The 14,714-nt window shown below is 35.6% G+C and overlaps 1 pseudogene; it reads right to left on the bottom strand.

The window, feature by feature from the left end:
* Window positions 1–4,800, bottom strand: part of LOC131530574 (sialoadhesin-like) — a 31,152-nt pseudogene extending 26,352 nt beyond the window's left edge.
* Between the last annotated feature and the right edge of the window lie 9,914 nt (window positions 4,801–14,714).

The following is a 14,714-nucleotide window of genomic DNA, read 5'->3' as shown; positions in this document are numbered from 1 at the left end:
GTGTAGTGTACATACTTAGGGAAATTATTGTCTAAGGTGAGTTATTGGCAATATATATTTAGTCAGTTTGAGTAAATTATTCATTTACTGTAAACATTAATTTGAATAAATTATTGGAATTTAATAATTAAAAATAAATAATTTAATAAATTATTACTTAGTTTTATACTGTGAGGTAAATTTGCAGACGGTCCCTAAAGCAGCCAGGCGAATATCAAACCTAAAACTATAGCGCTTGGTTTTCTATGGGAGGAAAAATGGTTTGGTAAAACTTGTTGGTTGTGGGCTCATATTCTGGGCTCATCTGCTTATATGTACATAATATACAGTAATATATTTTATTAATTAGATTCTGAATTTAATCATTTATTATTACTGAGGCAACAAACCACTTTAAGTGTTTTCTTTATGGGAAATGTTTAACGTGCGCGTTCATATCCTCATCTGTTTGCATCATCAGTAAGATCTGAGTTTGGTCTTTTAATAGGCTTGTTGGAGATGAGCAAAATCTGCGCAGAACCGATCACCGCGAGATGCATGCCTGATTTCCTGATGCCAATCTGATTTCATGTGATTGTGTATTTAAATTATGCTTGAATATTCCCAAACACTATGACTGTGCGATCTCTGTGTGAGATATGTGATTGTTGTCATATTTCTATAAAAATCTAAAATACATGTTTATATTAAAGTAGAAATGGATGATAAATATGCCTTTCGTATTAAATAGCAAACACTTTGGGTGTCTTGTTCATCATATTTATATTTATATTTATATAAAAGCAACAGAACTGAAATTATATCACATTTATTAGCAGCACAGCACATGAGTGAGAATAATGCGATATCCGCCTTTGATCTCGTTGGTATGTTCTACTTCGAGAGGACAGAACTGTCCGTCTTGACTGCGCTTATTTCACTCCTCCCCTCACTGTAGCCGCCTACATTTCAGGCGAGGCGCATCTCAAACAAGTCTAATAGCTGTTATTGTGTTATTGTGCTGTGTAATGTGTTTTCTTTAACTGATTTCTGAGGGAAACAGCGTGAAACTTTGCGCGTTCGTTCATATTCTACATCTGCTTAACTGTCTATATAGTTCGCATAATCATCAATAAAGCGTATTCTGAGATCTGAGGTCTTATATCACTGTATTAGTTCACTGAGGCGCGTTACGCGTCGTTGGGGAATCCTGGAGTGTGACGTATGAGGGGAACCCCAGTATTACAGCACAGCATCACACAAGCATGATACAGAGTTACAGAAACTAAACAACCGAAAGCCATATATGTCTTCCTCAGATGTAATGTTAGTTCTGTACTTCAGCGTTGGGTAAAAGAGCATTATAATCTCATTTGTGGAAGAGAAAGCTGCTTGCATGTAGGCTATGGGAAACAGTGAAGATGTTGAATTAAACATGCACACAATCAGTGTTTCCACATGTTTATACTGGCCCCCGATAATCCAAACTTCTACTTAGCGCTTGCTCCATTTCTGTAAATCAGTTTTTGTAAATGAATAACTTGATCCGCTGGAGATCATGCATCGGTGCTCTACTGCTATTCCTGCGGTTCCCGGATGTGCACCTCTGAATTTTCTGCCGAATTTTAACCACTGAATTTGTGGCAGCCAATTTAGAAAGTGAAATAAAGTCACCGAAATTTGCCTGTCGAATATTATACAACGTATTTTTAAACAGATTGAATATTTTGGAAGTGAATTCTGGAAGATGAATATGAATTGTTGAATTTTTAATTATGAAAATGTGTGTGAAATATTTTGAATTGAATTATTCACAGCTTAAACAAACAACTGTGTTAAATTTCAGGACCTAAAAATGCAAGCCCTGGAAATACAAGGCATTAAAATGCAAGCACTGTTAATTGCAATGCATCTTTTTTTCAATTTGTGGAATTCAGCATGCTTTATGTTTCAAAAACTATTGTCATTATTCTGCTTCCATATACGAGCAGCCTGTACAAGTTACCCACTCAGCAAAGATAGAAAACACACACTCAAATCCCATCAATAGCGGCGCTTGAAGGCGGGCTCGCAGCTGATAGGTGGAGATAAGCCAATGAGTGTCTAAAGCCCAGGTATACGAAATTTGCATATCTGGCCAGTAATAACGTATGCTGTGCTGAGAAACAGGGCAGAAGCAAAATAACACAGCATTGTGAGTGGCTGCATAGAGATAACTTAAGCAGCAGAAAACACAGCATGATGGTACACCAAGCGAATTAGACATTGAATAACTGGAGCTGCACTGAGTACAGGGCAGACAACAACAACAATAGCATAAAGGGCTGCACAGAGTCAAGACAGTTTTATTGATAAAACACTTTACACAACTTACATTGTTTCAAAGCAGATTTTCAGAAAAATATTACAGTTCTAATAACTGAAAATCCGTAAGTCATCATTGATTATTTCTATTTAAAACTTCATAAACAAAATGATGCCTTAAAATATGTGTTATTTTGCCATCAGCAATCAAACCAAAGAGCTGTGACAACCAACAAAAACCTCTGTATTTATTAAATGGGTCAGATTATACATTTTTATTACACTTATTTGATTATTCTCCCTGAAATCCACTTACGTTAAGTTATATTTTAATTTTTTAATGACAATTTTCATCCATTAGAATTGAACATTTTTTGCAGCGAACCCAGGAATCAAGGTGTTGCTGGTTAGTTTGGTTTATTTAGGTCCTCCTAGTAGATGCAGTAACTACACCTGACAGCAGAAGCATCTTTCTCCATTCACACCATTAAAAAGTAGCCGTATATTACAACAGGATAACATTTCAAGACACTTCAAGCTTCAATTTCCAGAGTGTCTCACTCATTCTGTTCAGTCTGAACTCACCAGTGACCCATATTAACTGTGTGTTGCTGTATATGTAATAGGCTGGATCTTCTCTCTCTGCTCTGCACACATAAACTCCTGTGTGATTTAGAGCAGCAGAACTGACAGTGTAGTTTCCTCCAGCTCCTCTGCTGCTGTCTGAGAGCAGATCATAACGATATCTGCTGTCTGTATGAAGTGAAAATGTGCAGTTACCTCAAGAAATGAGCAGACATTTATACACGAGTCTTATAAATGACCTTTATTGGTATAATCAGAGTATTCAGACTGATTAAATATTATTAATATATTATATATATATTATATATATATATATATATATATATACACTTTTTTTTTTAATGAAGCCAGTTTATTCAGATGTTACTGAAGCACATTATATCTTACCTGATGAACCAGTATCAGTGAACCAGCTGAATGTCCAGCCTGTAGAGGAGCTGATAACCTCACAGATCAGAGTCACTGGATCTCCTTCAGTCAACCACGTCTGTGGAGAAACACTTAAAACTGCTCTGGGATCTGAAGCTGAGAAATCACTCATTAATAACATGATAAACTTGTGTGTGAATGTGAAGAGATGATCAAACTCACCTGATACTGTCAGTGTAACTTCATCACTGCGGCGTGATGTTCATGATCCTTCTCTCTCTCCTCCATAACAGAAGTATTTACCTGCGTCAGACTCAGTTACAGAACTGAATGTGTGTTCCTGTTGATCACTGAAAGCATTGCCTGAACCGTCTTTATACCAGCTGTACCGCCAGCTAGAGACTCCTTCAGCATATATGTCACATCTGAGAGTGACTGTCTCTCCTCTGAATACATGTTGAGCAGGTTTGATGGTCACTGTGGGTTTTGGTCTTCCTGTAGAAGAGCAACAATTCACAATGAAAATAATGTGCTGCTTTTACTGCATGAACACAGTTACTTGACTGTAAAACACACGCTAAATCAGACGAGACTGAAGTGTTGTTCTCTGTAGCTGTTATAGTCATTTATAAAAGATCTGTCAATATACAATCATTGGGAATGTAGAAACATGAGTTGTGAAAGTTTAACTAAAGTTTTTTTAATTAAAGTTTTCCAAAAGATGATCTTGTCTCTCAGTGTTTTCAATTTTGATTTCACAGAGAACATAAAAAGTATATCTGCTGTTTTTGAAAGACTGATGTTTCTTGTCACACCTCAGAATTGTCACATGAATAATTCACCTTGTTAAAAGATTGCATTTATAATCATCATAAAATGTAAGTAATTTCTCAACTCTCAGTTGGTTTATGACAGTTACTGTAGAATCAATCATATGTGATGAAAATATATGAATTAAATTGAGACTCACCTTCAGTATGTTGAGAGTAGATGTTTGAAATCAGCACTAAAAACACAAAGAGAAACTCATAACTTATAAAGATGAACAAATATTAAGATATTGTGTGGGGACTGTATATGTGTCTAGATAAACATGAAAACATCTGACTGGTATTTTATAGATTTGGTCACAGCAGAGAACTGTTTTGGGAACTTGAAGGAAACAGTCTGATCACGAGCAGAAGAATAAAGACAAACTCTTACTAACTGTATACTAGTGAATATTACAACAGCGACAATAACTGCAAAACAAACCAACAGAACGGATTCAACAGCATTACACATCACAAAACTGACTGACTGAACAAACACTGATCTACAACACAACAGAGTGCATTTCTCTTTCACAAACAGCACTAACTGCACACTTCCTCTCAAACTCATCCTTCACTCAGATATCATGGACTAGACCTGGATCTGAAACTCTGAGAGCAGCAAGAAAAGACACAAATCTAGAAACACTAAAACACTGGATCATTTATATAATATAATAGCAATTCCACTGAAATACATTTAGAGAAAATAATACTCACAGAACACAAGAAGAAGTTGACTGAGCTCCATACTGACTGAATGATGACAGACGGTTAAAGACACAGATTGTGTTAAAGACTCAAGACTTCCTGAAATCTGCGTCAGATCTTTAGAAACATTGTGACAGATTAAAGACAGACAAATGTACCTCATGTGTTACAGAAGATCTTTTGATAATGTTGATAATCTTGTAACATGTTTTCAGAAAAAGTCACACTGAATAACATGCAAGTTTTCTACAGAAATGTTGTCGTGATCCATTCAGTATTCAATTGAACAGGATTTATTTGCTATTATGAAAAGTTGTATTCTGGTGTGTTTAATCAACAAGAGAAATAGAGCAATATTTTGATTGTTCTTTATTTAATGCTGTTATTAGCTGTATTTATAATGATGTATTTACATTATAAAGTGAACAACTGCTGCTCCTCCTTCACTGGTTCGTGTGTTGAAGCTGAAACAGAACAAACCACAACTATGAGTTCACATCTATTTATATTCTATCAGGCCTCTGATACTGATATATTTGTATCTGTGAACACAGTTTAATATTCACACATCAAGGCAAGGGATGGGCATTGAAACAAATTTAATGATTACCTTATATTTTATATCATCTTATGAATAAACATAACATTTATAATACATTATAATGCTTACGCATTTGTGGTTATAACTTTTAAGATATGATTATTTATAACACACTATGAACACCATATTAAATCTACTTTTACATTTATAATGGACTATATATCTTGACATTGTTTAAGATCTGCACAATATCTTACTACGTAAGTGGTTAGGTGTGGAGTGTTATTTGTGTGTTCCATGTGAGGCTAATATTAATTTTGATGTGAGCTATATAGTTAATAATTTCAACTAAAAAAAAAGAAGAAAAAAATAAATGTTTATACAGGTGCTGGTCATATAATTAGAATATCATCAAAAAGTTGATTTATTTCACTAATTCCATTCAAAAAGTGAAACTTGTATATTATATTCATTCATTACACACAGACTGATATATTTCAAATGTTTATTTCTTTTAATTTTGATGATTAGAGCTTACAGCTCATGAAAGTCAAAAATCAGTATCTCAAAATATTAGAATATTACTTAAGACCAATACAAAGAAAGGATTTTTAGAAATCTTGGCCAACTGAAAAGTATGAAAATGAAAAGTATGAGCATGTACAGCACTCAATACTTAGTTGGGGCTCCTTTTGCCTGAATTACTGCAGCAATGCGGCGTGGCATGGAGTCGATCAGTCTGTGGCACTGCTCAGGTGTTATGAGAGCCCAGGTTGCTCTGATAGTGGCCTTCAGCTCTTCTGCATTGTTGGGTCTGGTGTCTCTCATCTTCCTCTTGACAATACCCCATAGATTCTCTCTGGGGTTCAGGTCAGGCGAGTTTGCTGGCCAATCAAGCACAGTTACATTATGGTCATTGAACCAGCTTTTGGTACCTTTGGCAGTGTGGGCAGGTGCCAAGTCCTGCTGGAAAATGAAATCAGCATCTCCATAAAGCTTGTCAGCAGGAGGAAGCATGAAGTGCTCTAAAATTTCCTGGTAGATGGCTGTGTTGACTGTGGACTTCAGAAAACACAGTGGACCAACACCAGCAGATGACATGGCAGCCCAAATCATCAAAGACTGTGGAAACTTCACACTGGACTTCAAGCAACATGGATTCTGTGCCTCTCCACTCTTCCTTCAGACTCTGGGACCTTGATTTCCAAATGAAATGCAAAATTGACTTTCATCTGAAAAGAGGACTTTGGACCACTGAGCAACAGTCCAGTTCTTTTTCTCCACAGCCCAGTTAAGATGCTTCTGACGTTGTCTCTGGTTCAGAAGTGGCTTGGTAGCCCTTTTCCTGAAGACGTCTGAGCGTGGTGACTCTTGATGCACTGACTCCAGCTTCAGTTCTCTCCTTGTGAAGCTCTCCCAAGTGTTTGAATCGGCTTTGCTTGACAGTATTCTCAAGCTTGCGGTCATCCCTGTTGCTTGTGCACCTTTTCTTACCCAAATTCTTCCTTCCAGTCAACTTTGCATTTAATATGCTTTGATACAGCACTCTGTAAACAGCCACACCTTTCAGTAATGACCCTCTGTGACTTACTCTCTTTGTGGAGGGCATCAATGTTCGTCTTCTGGATCATTGCCAAGTCAGCAGTCTTCCCCATTATTGTGCTTTCAAAGAACAAGAGATACCCAGAATTTATACTGTAGGGATGGTCATTTATTCAAACGTAAATATTTTACATAAATTGAGTTTACATAAATACTTCTGTCCACAAGAGAGCAGTGTTGAGCTAAAAAAACAAACAAACAAAAAAATAAAAATGAATTTGCATTTCAACACAACAGGTTCTATTTAAGGTTCTTATAAGGACTACAACTAAGAATGTGGATTTTGTCTATTTGTTATTATTAAGGTCATATTAAAACTGATTTAGAGACGTCTATCAAGCCAATCTGGTCTTTTATTAATATATTTAGCGGTAAACTCACTCTGTGGTCATCTTTCTTTCTCCATGAAACCGAACAAACATGAATCTCTGTTGAATCTCTTAAAGGCACAGCAGAAGAAAAACAGCTTGTTTAATTCATAGGTTCATAAAAACAGTGGACATTAGTCATTAAATAAATAAAAATAAATATAATTTAAGTGGAGCTCATGGGGAAAATAATTGAAAAAAACAAAAACAAATAAACAAAAAACAACAACATATGACACCTTTCAAATGTGGAAAAGAGTGTAAAACTCTTTGTATTATTAATGTTTGTGACCACCAGAGGACAGCATTGGCCCACTGACACTTAAAGGCGTCTTAAATAAATAAATAAAATTCCACTTGATTTCATAGTTTGTCATCCAATGCGTCCTAGACATGGCATGTTGTTACAGGTTGTGTGAGATTCAGCCAAAGACTAAAAGCACTCGACTGATGTTGAACGTAAACAGTCCTTTACTGTTGTGAGAGAGGGACTAGATGTACAATAGAAATTTGTGGGAATATGTCTTCTCTACAGAGAATAATAATAACATGAGAATTTTGTTGCCACTTGATTTCAATTGAAATCATTCCTATTCAAAAACACATTAAAAAAATGCAAAAAAAAAGATTGTTAATTTGATTGTGTGTGCTTTTGTTGAAGCCACTTGTTTGCATTACTTCAGCTTATTTTTTAAATAATTGTATTTAATAGCTTAATTTCTAGCAAAAAACTACATCACCCATGATGCTAGAAAATTCCACTAATAAGTATATTCCACTATATATATATATATATATATATATATATATATATATATAACTAAAATGTGCGTGTGTGTGACCCTGGACCACAAAACCAATCATAAGGGTAATTTTTTTTCAAAATTGAGATGTATATATTAATTATATATTATATTGAATAAATAAGCTTTCCATTGATGTATGGTTTATTAGGATCGGACAATATTTGGCCGAAATACAACTATTTGAATATCTGGAATCTGAGGGTGCAAAAAAATCTAAATATTGAGAAAATCGCCTTTAAAGTTGTCCAAATGAAGTTCTTAGCTATGCATATTACTGATCAAAAATCAAGTTTTGATATATTTACAGCAGGAAATTTACAAAATATCTTCATGGAACATGATCTTTACTTAATATCCTAATGATTTTTGGCATTAAAAAAAAAAAAAGATAATTTTGACCCATACAATGCATTTTCTATTGCTACAAATATACCCCAGCGACTTAAGACTGGTTTTGTGCTGGAGGATCACAAATATATTGTTGAATATACTTATTGGTGGAATGTTCTGCACAGCATCATGGGTAATGTAGTTTTTTGCCGGAAATTAAGCTATTAAACATAATTATTTTATAAATAAGCTGAAATAATGCAAACAGGTGGCTTCAACAAAAGCACACACCATCGATTAACAACCTCTGAACTCACAGTAGGTCTGTATTTAAAGTTTTGGGAGTTTTTGTTAAAAATCAATTGCCCTATGGTGAAAATGAATGGAGTTTTTACTTCTGGAACTAAACTGTTGCAAACGGAAGCAGCAGAAGATGCTTCTTAAAGAAGTAGTTCTGAAGAAAACTGAAGGAAGGACGAAAGAATAGGTATAATATGTTTTAGTTTCAACACAAAAGCTAATTCCATCTTAAAACAGCAGAATTATGCATAGGATTGTTTCAAAATTGATTGAAAGTTTCATCATTTTTGCATTTTAAACATTTTTAGAAATACAATGCATAAAAATGAATGCATATAGTGCATTACTGGGCTAAAGATGGTCTCTCTCTCATCTGTGTGGTCGAGGTTTCATAGTGTTTCCACTCACAGTACAAGTTTGAATGAAGATATTCATCTGGATCAGACAATGAAGATCATACAGCTTCACATCTGTGAGTTTATCACATTAGATTTGAGTCATTAAATGGGTTTTCTTGATTTTATGTCTTAATAGATGTTTAATTTCTCTCATAGATCTGTTGATGTGGTCTCAAGCCACAGAGAGTGTAACAAACACAGCAGTAACTTTAGGAGCTGATGTGAATATAAGCTGTGATCTTGATATAGAGGAGATTTACTGGTACAGACACAAATCACCGGATCCTCCAGTGTTCATCTTACGCACTTACAGCAGCACATATAAAGGAGCTGAATATGAAAACAGCATCTTCAAACTCAAATACTCGGTGAAAACTAACAGTCGTCTGTTCATCAGAAATATCAGCACTGATGAATTAGGAGTTTATTATTGTGTCAAAACTAGTGAACCACAAAAATTCAGCAACGGCACCAAAATCTACATCAACGGTGAGTTATTTCCTCATTTGAGATTGTTTTTTTAAACCATGTTATGAATTATCATATTAGATATACTCTATTCTTTTATTAAGAGTTCATATTTTTTGCAGTTTCATTGCACTCTTAAAGACTGAAATTGAGTAAAGATTGAACTACAAACCTTTACAGACTCAGTCCACAGGAATCAGACAGAATCAGGTGATGATCCACAACATGAGACTCGATGGAGAAACCTGACCATCATCACATCTGTTCTGCTGAATGTGCTTCTGATCGTCGCATTAATAGGTTTGTACCTGTTTGTTCAGGCCTCATTGAACTAACTCTTAAAAATAAAGGTGCTTAAAAGGTGCTTCACAGAGATGCTGTCAGTCCTCTGTCATGTGTCTTGTGTTCCCGCCCCTTGTGTCCTTATTTGGTCATGTTCCTGTCCTTGTTCAGTGTGATTACTAGTTAAGTCTTGTCCAGCCATGTTTGATTATGTCTATGATTAACCTGTGTATGTAGTTCCTGCCTGTTCAGTTAGTTTTTGTCTGGTATACTAGTTATTCCCCGGTGTTCCTGTCTGTATCAGCCTTGCCTTGTCTTGCCCTGCCTTGTTTGGATTCATTAAAGGGGTGGTTTAATGCAATTTCACTTTTTTAACGTTAGTTAGTGTGTAATGTTGCTGTTTGAGCATAAACAACATCTGCAAAGTTGCAGCGCTGAAAGTTCAATGCAAACAGAGATATTGTCTTTTAAAATTCTGGAAGTTTAATGCCTACAAAAAGGGCTGGTAAGGGACTACAACGAACTACTTCCCGCCGGGTCTGATACGTCACTGACCCAGATAAACCTGTAAGGAAGGGGGTGAGACCATGCTGTGCTGCTTTAGAGAAGAGGAAGAGAAAACTAGGGGTGCACGTAAAAATCTATTCATATATGAATCGCGATTATGTCTTTTGTCGATTCTAATGAATTCACAAGTTTCAAAATCAATCTTCTAAAACAGCCGTTCTTAATACTGTTCCTCGAGTCGCCCTGCTCTGCATCTCTCTCTCTCTCTCATTCAGATCGTCAGATCAGCTCCAACAAACTGTTCCAATTATACATTTTCACATAGCAATGAGAAGCGTTATACATGGACGCGTGTGCGGTTGCCGTACTGTATTAAAGCTTTAATCAGAATAAAACCGTATATTAAAAGCTAACATAAGCAGTAGCATAATAGCAGCGTATCTAAAAGTATGAGACAACAAACAAACAAACAAACAAACATACCATTAAGAGCCATGCTTGCACAGGTTCTGCGCAATCCTCTTCACTAATATCCTCTGCGTCTCAATCGGGCTCAAATTGATAAGCAATATAGACCTTTCTATATTGTTATAAATCATTGTTTACAATACAACTGGAGCACATGCCGCTGAGCTGAGGGGCGGGACATTTAGACGCACGCTCGGCGGTTTAGTGAATCACAACACACTGAGCCAGCTAACCAATCAGAGCCTATTACGTATTTCTGAGGGAGGGGCTTCATAAAAACAGGAAGTAATCAAGGCGTTTGTCAGAGAAGGGACAGAGCGGTGTGGAATAAAGGTAAATTATATGAAAAATAATGAGTTTTTAAAAAAATTAAGCATGAACACATGTTAGACTGCACCCCATAAACACAATCAAGCCTAGAAAAAAAGACTGTTATTTGAGTTATCCTGGTCTCCTCGTTCCTCCCTGCTGTGTGGACCGTGACAGATGCCATAGAAGAACCATCTCTTTCTTACCTTTTTGTAGGATCAGAACGAGTCAGACAATCTAAGATTCGATCAGAACATCGAAACATGAGGAGCCGAAATTCCAGAAAAGCCCCAAGAAAACAGGACAACGATGTAAATCAGATTCCAAGCTCCGACCTCTGAAGGAAGCCTAACCAACAAGCCTCTTCCAGAACAGCTTGCAACATTAAGACAAAAGAACACTTATTGATAAGTCCAACGCAGGAAGGAGATCGTCAAATTTGGGGCAAATAATCAAGATTAATGGTCAAAGAGATGGCCATCACATGTGTTCCACGAGAGAAATCACGAGCTTCTTTAGATTGACTTTTCCCCCACACATAGAAGACAAAGAACCAGACTGAATTTCCTTTGTCCAAAGAACATGTCTTTTGGTCTCCACAGATCTACACAGAGACTTTCTTTTTCATATGCACATAAAACCATCCTAAAAGGACATTGCTAGGCATAACAACATATTATGTATCTAACCCACACATTAGACTATCATGTTTTAAACATATATTATGTATGTCTTTTTAATAACTATTGAACAATTTTAAGGGTCATTCATGTGTGGTATGTATGAGCTTGACAATTCTAGCTTGAAACGTTTCTTCCAACTGATTCTTTGTCAAAGGTATCATATTCTGGTTATAGAAATCATGTGTAAAATTCGGACTATGTGACTGATAACATGCTGATTTATGATGGAAGGAACAACCCTAGCTAAGATAATAGCCTATCTAATTGGTCAAGACACCAGATGGGATGTGTCCAGAAGCCGAGTTTAAAAACTCAGGACACCATCAAATCTCCCCTTCTCGCCCTTCTCTCTACCGCGTTCTGACGCTGCTTTTTAGCGCTCTTTGAGCGTGCTCTGGCCTACAGGCCAGTTGCTACTTAACACCACGATGAGAAGAAAAACCACCTAATCTTGTTACACCCTTTCTTTCTTTTATTTTAGTTTATTTTCCGTTGCGAGTTTGGTGTTCTCAGTTTAAGTTTTGCCGCCACGCCTTGTCTCCGAGTTCAACTCGAGCCTGTGACCGCCTCAAAACTTCAACCAGACCAACTCCGCATCCTCAGCCAACGCCCAAGACATCACTTCAACGACTACTGAACTTCCAGCCAATCACCAACTTGGGAAACCCCTTTTCCTGCAACGACGACGACGACAAAAGGGAATCCCTGTAACACAAAGGCAATGCAAGCAAGTAACCTTCAGGTCTAACTGAACTGGTGCATTTAATATAAATGTTAGCCTCATTGAGAAACTCAATGCGAGGGTTAATTAAGTGATTGATGGTTGTTCAGGTCTATGTGATAGCACATATTGCTATAAACTTGGGATTTCACTTTCTCATTCTCTAAACTCCTCCTTTCTCTCTTTCTGCAACGTGTGAATGTGTGACTGCTTGTGTTCATGTGTTAGATTAGTTTATGTCTTAGGTTTATATAAATAAAGTCTTATTTATATTGAAAAGAGAAGTATCTTGTGTTTTGTGCTTACAAGTTAATGTCTTAATCTGCCGATCTTGTTACTGTGCTTATTAATAGTGTTTTAACTATATTTTGGATTTTAATATCCAGTGCAGAATTAATGTTATACGGCTCGTTCAGTGAATCGCCAGCCGACTCAGTGATCAGCCGCAAAACAGTGATTCTGTTCAAATTCCCTGTTAAAATCATAAATGATTCCCTTTGAGCTAAATTAAATTATTTACATATTAACCCTACAAATGCTAATGCATTTCTAATGAGCTGAAATACAATTGAAATGTACTTGAAGCACATTAAAACGATACTTCAAATATATTCTACCTGTAGTCAATGAAGTATTAAAAGTACATTTTAAATGTATTTTAAGAAATACACTTAAATTGCACTAAATATACTTAAAGTGGTTCCAGTTTAACACAATTTCAATATATTAAATATTACAAATAGATTCAAATCGAACTTAAACATATCTTGAAATACACTCAATATACTTAAAGTTGTTTCAAAATAATACATTTAATATGCACTTAGTATAGTATAACATAAATATATTAAGTTTGTCTGAAAAAACACAATTTAAATATTTCTTTTTCACCTGGATGTGACCTAATAGATGCAGAGTCTGTGTAAGGATGGATTCACCATTTAAGAAAATTCTTCCCTCGTTGTTACGGAGGACATTGACTGTGATATGGATGAAGTGGCCATATCCAGCTATATGAAGAAATGATGCCAAGGTGTTTTTTTTTTCTCTCATCTCCACAAAAGTTTATGTACTATATTGTATTTGGAATATGTTTGATTTTCAGCGCAAAATGCAGCCTAATTGCAATGATGTACTGAAGGATTTTAGAATGTGGTGAGAAATAAATATTTGCATGAATGTGCAGTACTTCTCATGTGTTGTGTTTGGTCAATATATTCATACTTGAACAATATCTAAAAAAAAAACACAGAAGACTTGTAATAGACATGTTACAAGTCTTTAAGGCTGTGCCTTTTTTTTTGTTGTTGTTGTTATTTACACACGTTTTCAACTAAAGAAAACCTTGAGATATGACATAACGTTGTTGTAGAGCACGGCTGTGTATAATGCCTTATCATAAGCTTATTCAGAAATGGCGACAAATACTTGATTATTCAAAAATAATGTCTTTCTCGTTAAACGTAATTTAAATAAACTAATATTCGAATATTCTTTTTTTATGAGCCCAAATATTTGAATACAATATTTTTGAAAAATGCCCATCCATAAGTATGTCACTCAGTTTGGAAAAATCTAACAAAAACATACCTCGAGAGTCCACACATTCACTGACTCATGAAGCATGAAGGGACAAATATCACCCTTAAACGGAAAAGTTCATTTCTGTCACTAGTTTGAACCAATCATCACACAAAATATGAGCCAGCTGTCCATGACAGGCCTAAACCAGACACAGTACCAGAACAAACATACACTCAGCAAAATATTGTCTAATTATTATCAACAAAATCCCAGGAAATAGAGCTTGACTTGATTTAAGTTTATTGCCAAAGATTAAAGATTATAACAGTACAGTTGTACACAATACACAATACAAAAATTAAATAAAGCAATTATAAAACAAAGTTTTGTACATACAATTATTTTTGAAAGAAATTGTAAAAGTTTTTTTCTGGGTCAATCTTATGAAACAAGTCCTTAAAGGAACACTCCACTTTTTTTGGAAATAGGCTCATTCTCCAACTCCCCCAGAGTTAATAAGTTGAGTTTTACCATTTTTGAATCATTCAGCCGATCTCCGGGTCTGGCGATAGCACTTTTAGCATAGCTTAGCATAGATCATTAAATCCAATTAGACCAGTAGCATCGCGTTCAAAAATGACCAAAGA

This window comes from Onychostoma macrolepis, chromosome 22 (genome assembly GCF_012432095.1).
Source record: "Onychostoma macrolepis isolate SWU-2019 chromosome 22, ASM1243209v1, whole genome shotgun sequence".
Taxonomy (NCBI): domain Eukaryota; kingdom Metazoa; phylum Chordata; class Actinopteri; order Cypriniformes; family Cyprinidae; genus Onychostoma; species Onychostoma macrolepis.
Note: the sequence above shows the minus strand (reverse complement) of the source record. Positions and strands in the feature narration are given on the sequence as shown.